This window comes from Bubalus bubalis, chromosome X (assembly GCF_019923935.1).
Source record: "Bubalus bubalis isolate 160015118507 breed Murrah chromosome X, NDDB_SH_1, whole genome shotgun sequence".
NCBI classification, from domain to species: Eukaryota; Metazoa; Chordata; class Mammalia; order Artiodactyla; family Bovidae; genus Bubalus; species Bubalus bubalis.
Genome location: NC_059181.1, coordinates 45,314,019 through 45,325,317, shown reverse-complemented (window position 1 = coordinate 45,325,317; position 11,299 = coordinate 45,314,019).

The following is an 11,299-nucleotide window of genomic DNA, read 5'->3' as shown; positions in this document are numbered from 1 at the left end:
ACAAACACTAACAGACATAAAAGGAAACTGACAGTAACACAATCATAGTAGGAGACTTTAACACCCCACTCACACCAATGGACAGACCACCAAAACAGAAAATTTAAAAGGAAAAACAAGTCCAAAATGATACATTAGATGAAATGGATTGCATTGATATCTTGAGGACATTCTATCCAAATGTGGAAGAATACACCTTCTTCTCAAGTGCACTTGGAACAATGTCCAGGATAGACCACATCTTGGGTCACAAATCAAACCTCAGTAAATTTAAGAAAGTTGAAATTGTATCAAGCATCTTCTCCAACTACAACGCTATGAGACTAGACATCAATTACAAGAAAAAACCTGTAAGAAACACAAACACATGGAAATTAAACAATGGGTTTCTAAATAACCAACAGGTTACTGAAGAAATCAAAATGGAAATAAAAAAATTTCTAGAAAGAAATGACAATGAAAACATGACAACTCAAAACCTATGGGAAGCAGCAAAAGCAGTTCTAAGAGGGAAGTTTATAGCAATACAATCCTACCTCAAAAAGAAGGAAAATATCGAAGAGACAACCTATCTTTACACCAAAAACAACTGGAAAAAGAACAAAAAAAAATTACCAGAAGGAAACAAATCATAAAGATCTGAGCATAAATTAATGAAAAAGAAATGAAAGAAACAATAGTAAAGATTAATAAAACTAAAAGCTGGTCATTTGAGAATATAAACAAAACTGACAAATCTTTAGCCAGACTCATAGGGAAAAAAAGAGAGAAAAATCAAATGAACAAAATTAGAAATCTAAAAGGAGAGGTTAAAACAGTGCAGAAATACAAAGGATTATTCCGGAATGTGAAGTCAAGTGGGCCTTAGAAAGCATCACTACAAACAAAGCTAGTGGAGGTGATGGAATTCCAGCTGAGCAATTTCAAATCCTTAAAGATGATGATGTGAAAGTGCTGCACTCAATATGCCAGCAAATTTGGAAAACTCAGCAGTGGCCACAAGACTGGAAAAAGTCAGTTTTCATTCCAATCCCAAAGAAAGGCAATGGCAAAGAATGCTCAAACTACCACACAATTGCACTCATCTCACATGCTAGTAAAGTAATGCTCAAAATTTTCCAAGCCAGGCTTCAGCAATACATGAACCGTGAACTTCCAGATGTTCAAGCTGATTTTAGAAAAGGCAGAGGAACCAGAGACCAAATTGCCAACATCTGCTGGATCATGGAAAAAGCAAGAGACTACCAGAAAAACATCTATTTCTGCTTTATTGACTATCCAAAGCCTTTGACTGTGTGGATCACAATAAACTGTGGAAAATTCTGAAAGAGATGGGAATACCAGACGACCTGACCTGTCTCTTGAGAAATCTGTATGCAGGTCAGGAAGCAACAGTTAGAACTGGACATGGAACAACAGACTGGTTCCAAACAGGAAAAGGAGTACGTCAAGGCTGTATATTGTCACCCTGCTTATTTAACTTATATGCAGAGTGCATCATGAGAAATCCTGGGCTGGAAGAAGCACAAGTTGGAATCAAGAATGCTAGGAGAAATATCAATAACCTCAGATATGCAGATGACACCACCCTTATGGCAGAAAGTGAAGAGGAACTAAAAAGCCTCTTGATGAAGGTGAAAGAGGAGAGTGAAAAAGTTGGCTTAAAGCTCAACATTCAGAAAACGAAGATCATGGCATCTGGTCCCATCACTTCATGGCAAATAGATGGGGAAACAGTGTCAGACTTTATTTTGGGGGGCTCCAAAATCACTGCAGATGGTGACTGCAGCCATGAAATTAAAAGACGCTTACTCCTTGGAAGGAAAGTTATGACCAACCTAGATAGCATATTGAAAAGCAGAGACATTACTTTGCCAACAAAGGTCCGTCTAGTCAAGGCTATGATTTTTCCAGTGGTCATGTATGGATGTGAAATTTGGACTGTGAAGAAAGCTGAGTGCCGAAGAATTGATGCTTTTGAACTGTGGTGTTGGAGAAGACTCTTGAGAGCCCCTGGACTGCAAGGAGATCCAACCAGTCCATTCTTAAGGAGATCAGCCCTGGGATTTCTTTGGAAGGAATGATGCTAAAGCTGAAACTCCAGTACTTTGGCCACCTCATGCGAAGAGTTGACTCATTGGAAAAGACTCTGATGCTGGGAGGGATTGGGGGCAGGAGGAGAAGGGGACGACAGAGGATGAGATGGCTGGATGGCATCACTGACTCGATGGCCCTGAGTCTGAGTGAACTCCGGGAGTTGGTGATGGACAGGGAGGCCTGGCCTGGGGCAATTCATGGGGTCGCAAAGAGTCGGACACAAGTGAGCGACTGAACTGATTGACTGATAACAGACTATGATGAACAACAAATGGCAATAAAATGGATAACCTGGAAGAAATGGACAGATTCTTAGATAAGTTCAATCTTCCAAGACTGAACCAGGAAGAAATAGAAATTATGAACAACCTGATTACAAGCACTGAAATTGAAGCTGTCTGTGATCAAAAATCTCCCAAAGAACAAAGGCCCAGGACCGGATGGCTTCACAGAAGAATTCTATCAAACATTTAGAAACAAGCTAATGCCTATCCTTCTAAAAGTCTTTCAAAAAGTTTCAGAGGAAGGGAAACTTCCAAACTCATTCTGTGAGGCCATTACCACCCTGATACCAAAACCAGACAAAGACATTACAAAAAAAGAATACTACAGGCCAATATCACTGATGACCATAGGCGCAAAAATCCTCAACAAAATTTTAGCAAACAGAATTCAGAAACATCAAAAATCCCATACACCATGATCAAGTTGGGTTTCTTCCAGGAATGCAAGGATTCTTCAATATATGCAAATCAACCAATGTGATATACACCATATTAACAAATGGAAAGATAAAAACAATATGATCGTCTCAATATATGCAGAAAAAGCCTTTGACAAAATTCAGCACTGATTTATGATTAAAACTCTTCAAAAAATGGGGTGTAGAAGGAACCTACCTCAACATAGTAAAGGCCATATATGATAGGCATACAGCAAACATTATTGTCAATGGTGAAAAATTGAAAGCATTCCCCCTAAGATCAGGAATAAGACAAGGGTGTCCACTTTCACCATTATTATTCAACATAGTTTGGGAAGTCTTCGCTATAGCAATCAGAGAAGAAAAAGAAATTAAAGGAATCCAGATTGGAAAAGAAGAAGTGAAGCTCTCACTGTTTGCAGATGACATGATACTGTACACGGAAAACCCTAAAGATAGTATCGGAAAATGATTAGAGCTAATCAGTGAATTTAGCAAAGTCGCAGGATACAAAACCAATACACAGAAATCACTTGCATTTCTATATACTAACAATTAAAGATCAGAAAGAGAAATTAAGAAATAAATCCCATTCACCATTGCAAAAAAAAAAAAAATTAAATATCTAGGAATAAACTTACCTAAGGAGACAAAATAACTGTACACAGAAAATTTTAGGACACTGATGAAAGAAATCAAAGATGACATAAACAGATAGAGAGATATTCCATGTACCTGGGTGGGAAGAATCAGTATTGTGAAAATGAATATACTGCCAAATGCAATCTACAGATTCAATGTGATCCCTATCAAATTACCAATGGAATTCTTCACATAATTAGAACAAAAATTTCACAGTTTATATGAAAACACAAAAGGTAGGCAAAACAGTCTTGAGAAAGAAGAATGGGGCTGGAGGAATCAACCTTCCTGACTTCAGATTATACTTCAAAGCTACATTTATAAAGACAGTATAGTACTGGAAGAAACACAGAAATATAAACCAATGGAACAAGATAGAAAGCCCAGCAATAAGCCCATGTACCTATGGGTACCTTATTTTTGAAAGAAGGCAAGAACATACAATGGGGCAAAAACACCCTCTTCAATAAATGGTGCTGGGAAAACTGGACAGCTACATGTAAATGAATGAAATTAGAACACTTTGCAAAGCACAAAAGGAAAGATATACCCATTTGAATGCAGAGTTCCAAAGAATACCAAGGAGAGATAAGAAAGCCTTCCTCAGCAATCAATACAAAGAAATAGAAGAAAACAACACAATGGGAAAGACCAGAGATCTCTTCAAGAAAATAAGAGATACCAAGGGAACATTTCATGCAAACATGGGCTCAAGAAAGGATAGAAATGGTATGGACCTAAGAGAAGCAGAAGATATTAAGAAGAGGCGGCAAGAATACACAGAAGAACTATACAAAAAAGATCTTCACAACCCAGATAATCACGAAGGTGTGATCACTCACACTTATCTAGAGCCAGAAATCCTGGAATGTGAAGTCAGGTGGGCCTTAGGAAGCATCACTACAAACAAAGCTAGTGGAGGTGATGGAATTCCAGTTGAGCTATTCCAAATCCTGAAAGATGATGCTGTGAAAGTGCTGCACTCAATATGCCAGCAAATTTGGAAAACTCAGTAGTGGCCACAGGACTGGAAAAGGTCAGTTTTCATTCCAATCCCAAAGAAAGTAAATGCCAAAGAATGCTCAAACTACCACACAATTGCTCTCATCTCACACACTAGTAAAGTGCTTAAATTCTCCAAGCCAGGTTTCAGCAATATGTGAACCATGAAATTAAAGATGTTCAAACTGGTTTTAGAAAAGGCAGAGGAACCAGAGATCAAATTGCCAACATCCACTGGATCATCAAAAAAGCAAGAGAGTTCCAGAAAAACATCTATTTTTGCTTTATTGACTATGCCAAAGCCTTTGACTGTGTGGATCACAATAAACTGTGGAAAATTCTGAAAGAGATGGGAATACCAGACCACCTGACCTGCCTCTTGAGAAACCTGTATGCAGGTCAGGAAGCAACAGTTAGAACTGGACATGGAACAACAGACTGGTTCCAAATAGGAAAAGGAGTACGTCAAGGCTGTATATTGTCACCCTGCTTATTTAACTTATATGCAGAGTACATCATGAGAAATGCTGGGCTGGAGGAAGCACAAGCTGGAATCAAGTTTGCAGGGAGAAATATCAATAACCTCAGATATGCAGATGACACCACCCTTATGGCAGAAAGTGAAGAGGAACTAAAAAGCCTCTTGATGAAAGTGTAAGAGGAGAGTGAAAAAGTTGGCTTAAAGCTCAACATTCAGAAAACTAAGATCATGGCATCTTGTCCCATCATTTCATGGGAAATAGATGGTAAACAGTGGAAACAGTGGCTGACTTTATTTTTCTGGGCTCCAAAATCACTGTAGATGGTGATTGCAGCCATGAAATTAAAAGATGCTTGCTCCTTGGAAGGAAAGTTATGACCAACCTAGACAACATATTAAAACGCAGAGACATTACTTTGCCAACAAAGGTCCATTTAGTCAAGGCTATGGCTTTTCCAGTGGTCATGTATGGATGTGAGAGTTGGACTATAAAGAAAGCTGAGTGCCAGAGAACTGATGCTTTTGAACTGTGGTGTTGGAGAAGACTCTTGAGAGTCCCTTGAACTGCAAGGAGATCCAACCAGTCCAGCCTAAAGGAGATCAGTCATGGGTGTTCACTGTAAGGACGGATGTTGAAGCTGAAACTCCAATACTTTGACCACCTGCTGTGGAGAGCTGACTCATTTGAAAAGACCCTGATGCTGGGAAAGATTGAGGGCAGAAGGAGAAGGGGAAGACAGAGGATGAGATGGTTGGATGGCATCACCGACACAATAGACATGGGTTTGGGTGGATCCAGCAATTGGTGATGGACAGGGAGGCCTGGCGTGCTGTGGTTCATGGGATCACAAAGAGTCGAACACTACTGAGTGACTGAACTGAACTAACATCATATACAAAGATAAACTCAAAATGGATTAAAGACCTAAATGTAAGACCAGAAACTATAAAACTCTTAGAGGAAAACATAGGCAGAACACTCAATGACATAAATCAAAGCAAGATCCTCTATGACCCACCTCCTAGAGTAAGGGAAATAAAAACAAAAGTAAACAAGTGCGACCTGATTAAACTTAAAAGCTTTTGCACAGCAAAGGAAACTATAAGCAACGTGAAAAGACAACCCTCAGAATGGGAGAAAACAATAGCAAATGAAACAACTGACAAAGGATTAATTTCCAAAATATACAAGCAGCTCATACAAGTCACTGCCAGAAAAATAAACAACCCAATCAAAAAGTGGGACAAAGACCTAAACAGACATATCTCCAAAGACATACAAATGGCTAACAAACACATGAAAAGATGCCCAACATCACTCATTATTAGAGAAATGCAAATCAAAACCACAATGAGATATAACCTCACACCTGTCAGAAGGCCAGCATCAAAAAGTCTACAAACAATAAATGTTTGAGAGGGTGTGGAGAAAAGGGCATGCTCTTGCACTGTTGGTGGGAATGTAAATTGATACAGCCACTGTGGAAGACAGTATGGATATTTCTTAAAAAACTAGGGATAAAACCACCATATGACCCAGTATCCTGCTCCTAGGCATACACCCCAAGGAAACCAAAATTGAAAGAGACACATGTATCCCAATGTTCATTGCAGCACTATTTACAATAGCTAGAACATGGAAGCAACCTAGATGTCCATCAACAGATGAAAGGGTAAAGAAGTCATGGTACATATACACAAAGGAATTTTACTCAGCCATAAAAAAGGAACGCATTTGAGTCAGTTCTGATGAGGCTGATCAACCTAGAACCTATTATACAGAGTGAAGTGAGTCAGAAAGAGAAAGATAAATATTGTATTCTAATGCACATAGAAAAATGGTACTTAAGAATTTATTTATACGGCAGCAATGGAGAAACAGACATAGTGAATAGACTTATGGACATGGGGAGAGGGGAGGAGAGGGTGAGATGTATGGAAAGAGTACCATGGAAACTTACATTACCATAAGTAAAATAGATTACCAATGGGAATTTGCTGTATGGCTCAGGAAATTTAAACAGGGGCTCTGTATCAACCAAGAGGGGTGGGATGGGGCAGAATATGGGAGGGAAGTTCAAAAAGGAGGGGATATATGTATACTGATGGCTGATTCATGTTGAGGTTTGAGAGAAAACAACAAAATTCTGTAAAGCAATTATCCTTCAATAAAAAATAAAATAAGTTGCAGAGTATATTATCAATATTCAAATATCAGTTATAATTCTATTTGCTAGCAATAAAAAACTGAAAGAGAAATTTTAAAACTTCCATTTACAATAGCATCAAAAGAAACAAAATACCTTGGAATAAATGTAATCGACAAGGTGAAAGAGTTGCACACTAAAAACCATAAACATAATTGAAAAAAATTGAAGAGGACTTAAATAAATGGAAAATTATCTCATGTCTATGGGTTGAGAAACTTAATATTGTTAAGATGGCAGTAGCCAACGAAGCAATTTACAGATCTAATACAATCCTTATCAAAATCCCAGCAGTTTTTAAGAAATGAGAAGATCAGATCAGATAAGTCGCTCAGTCGTGTCCAACTCTTTGCAACCTCATGAATCACAGTACGCCAGGCCTCCCTATCCATCACCAACTCCCGGAGTTCACTCAGACTCACGTCCATCGAGTCAGTGATGCCATCCAGCCATCTCATCCTCTGTCATCCCCTTCTCCTCCTTCCCCCAATCCCTCCCAGCATCAGAGTCTTTTCCAATGAGTCAGCTCTTCGCATGAGGTGGACAAAGTACTGGAGTTTCAGCTTTAGCATCATTCCTTCCAAAGAAATCTCAGGGCTGATCTCCTTCACAATGGACTGGTTGGGTCTCCTTGCAGTCCAAGGGACTCTCAAGAGTCTTCTCCAACACCACAGTTCAAAAGCATCAATTCTTCAGTGCTCAGCCTTCTTCACAGTCCAACACTCACATCCATACATGACCACTGGAAAACCCATAGCCTTGACTAGACGGACCTTTGTTGGCAAAGTAATGTCTCTGCTTTTCAATATGCTATCTAGGTTGGTCATAACTTTCCTTCTAAGGAGTAAGCCTCTTTTAATTTCATGGCTGCAGTCACCATCTGCAGTGATTTTGGAGCCCTAAAAAATAAAGTCTGACACTCTTTCCCCTGTTTCCCCATCTATTTGCCATGAAGTGATGGGACCGGATGCCATAATCTTCATTTTCTGAATGTTGAGCTTTAAGCCAACTTTTTCACTCTCCACTTTCACTTTCATCAAGAGGCTTTTGAGTTCCTCTTCACTTTCTGCCATAAGGGTGGTGTCATCTGCATATCTGAGGTTATTGATATTTCTCCTGGCAATCTTGATTCCAGCTTGTGTTTCTTCCAGTCCAGCGTTTCTCATGATGTACTCTGCATATAAGTTAAATAAGCACAGTGACAATATACAGCCTTGACGTACTCCTTTTCCTATTTAGAACCAGTCTACTGTTCCATGTTCAGTTCTAACTGTTTCTTACTGACCTGCATACAAATTTCTCAAGAGGCAGATCAGGTGGTCTGGTATTCCCATCTCTTGAAGAATTTTCCACAGTTGATTGTGATCCACACAGTCAAAGGCTTTGGCATAGTCAAGAAAGCAGAAACAGATGTTTTTTCTGGAACTCTCTTGCTTTTTCCATGATCCAGTGGATGTTGGCAATTTGATCTCTGGTTCCTCTGCCTTTTCTAAAACCAGCTTGAACATCTGGAAGTTCACGGTTCACATATTGCTGAAGCCTGGCTTGGAGAATTTTGAGCATTACTTTACTAGCATGTGAGATGAGTGCAATTGTGCGGTAGTTTGAGCATTCTTTGGCATTGCCCTTATTTGGGATTGGAATGAAAACTGACCTTTTCCAGTCCTGTGGCCACTACTGAGTTTTCCAAATTTGCTGGCATATTGAATGCAGCACTTTCACAGCATCATCTTTCAGCATTTGGAATAGCTCAACTGGAATTCCATCACCTCCACTAGCTTTGTTCATAGTGATGCTTTCTAAGACCCACTTGACTTCACATTCCAGGATCTCTGGCTCTAGGTCAGTGATCACACCATAGTGATTATCTGGGTCATGAAGATCTTGTTTGTACAGTTCTTCTGTGTATTCTTGCCATCTCTTCTTAGTATCTTCTGCTTCTGTTAGGTCCATACCATTTCTGTCCTTTATCGACCCCATCTTTGCATGAAACGTTTCTTTGGTATCTCTGATTTTCTTGAAGAGATCTCTAGTCTTTCCCATTCTGTTGTTTTCCTCTATTTCTTTGCATTGATTGCTGAGGAAGGCTTTCTTATCTCTTCTTGCTATTCTTTGGAACTCTGCATTCAGATGCTTATATCTTTCCTTTTCTCCTTTGCTTTTTGCTTCTCTTCTTTTCACAGCTATTTGTAAGGCCTCCCTAGACAGCCATTTTGCTTTTTTGCATTTCTTTTCCATGGGGATGGTCTTGATCCCTGTCTCCTGTACAATGTCACGAACCTCATTCCATAGTTAATCAGGCACTCTATCTATCAGATCTAGGCCCTTAAATCTATTTCTCACTTCCACTGTATATTCATAAGGTATTTGATTTAGGTCATACCTGAATGGTCTAGTGGTTTTCCCTACTTTCTTCAAGTTCAGTCTGAATTTGGCAATAAGGAGTTCATGGTCTGAGCCACAGTCAGCTCCTGGTCTTGTTTTTGCTGGCTGTATAGAGCTTCTCCATCTTTGGCTGCAAAGAATATAATCAATCTGATTTCAGTGTTGACCATCTGGTGATGTCCATGTATAGAGTCTCCTCTTGTGTTGTAGGAGGTGGGTGTTTGTTATGACCAGTGCATTTTCTTGGCAAAACTCTATTAATCTTTGCCCTGCTTCATTCCGTACTCCAAGGGTAAATTTGCCTGTTACTCCAGGTGTTTCTTGACTTCCTACTTTTGCATTCCAATCCCCTATAATGAAAAGGACATCTTTTTTGGGTATTAGTTCTAAAAGGTCTTGGAGGTCTTCATAGAACCGTTCAACTTCAGCTTCTTCAGCGTTACTGGTTGGGGCATAGACTTGGATTACTGTGATATTGAATGGTTTGCCTTGGAAATGAACAGAGATGATTCTGTCGTTTTTGAGATTGCATCCAAGTACTGCATTTTGGACTCTTTTGTTGACCATGATGGCTACTCCATTTCTTCTGAGGGATTCCCGCCCGCAGTAGTAGATATAATGGTCATCTGAGTTAAATTCACCCATTCCAGTCCATTTCAGTTCGCTGATTCCTAGAATGTTGACATTCACTCTTGCTATCTCTTGTTTGACCATTTCCAATTTGCCTTGATTCATGGACCTGACATTCCAGGTTCCTATGCAATATTGCTCTTTACAGCATCGGACCATGGTTCTATCACCAGTCACATCCATAGCTGGGTATTGTTTTTGCTTTGGCTCCATCCCTTCATCCTTTCTGGAGTTATTTCTCCACTGATCTCCAGTAGCATATTGGGCACCTACTGACCTGGGGAGTTTCTCTTTCAGTATCCTATCATTTTGCCTTTTCATACTTTTCATGGAGTTCTCAAGAAAGTTGATCCTAAAATTCTTATGGAATTTTCAGGGATCCTGAATAGCCAAAATAGTCATTAAAAAGAGAAACAAAGTAGGAGGATTAACATTTCCTGATTTCAAAACTTACTATAAAGACACAATAATAAAAAGTGTGATACTGGCATGAGGTTATACATTCAGATCAATGTAATTGAATTGAGAGTCCAAACTAGATTCATACATCTATGGCAAATTCATTTTTGACAAGTGTGCCAAGACCATTCAATGGTGTAAAGAATAGGCTTTTCAACAAATGGTGCTGAAACAACTGGATATCCACATGCAAAAAATAAAGTTGTGCCCCTACTTCCCACCTATATAACAGTTAATTCAGAATGGATAAAAAAAGAAACCTCAATATTAAAGCTAAAACCATTAAATTCTTAGAAGTAAACATAAGGGCAAATCCTCATGACTTTGGATTTGGCGATGGTTTCTTAGATATTTGATTTACACCAAAGCACAGCAACAAAATAAAAATAGATAAGTTGGATTTCATCAAAATTTAAAACTTATGCATCAAAGGACACAATGAAAAATGTGTCAACAGACACATTAGACAACCCCATGGAATGGGAGAAAACTCTTGGGATTTCCCTGGCAGTCCAGTAGTTAAGATTCCATGCTTCCACTGCAGAGGTTGCAGGTTCCATCCCTGGTCAGGGAACTAATAATCCCACATGGCACAGTACACAGTCAAATAAATAAATAAAATGGGGACTTCTAGAGGTTCCCACCCCAAAAACCCTCATACTAAATCACAAAAAAGAGACAAAAAAAATTTTA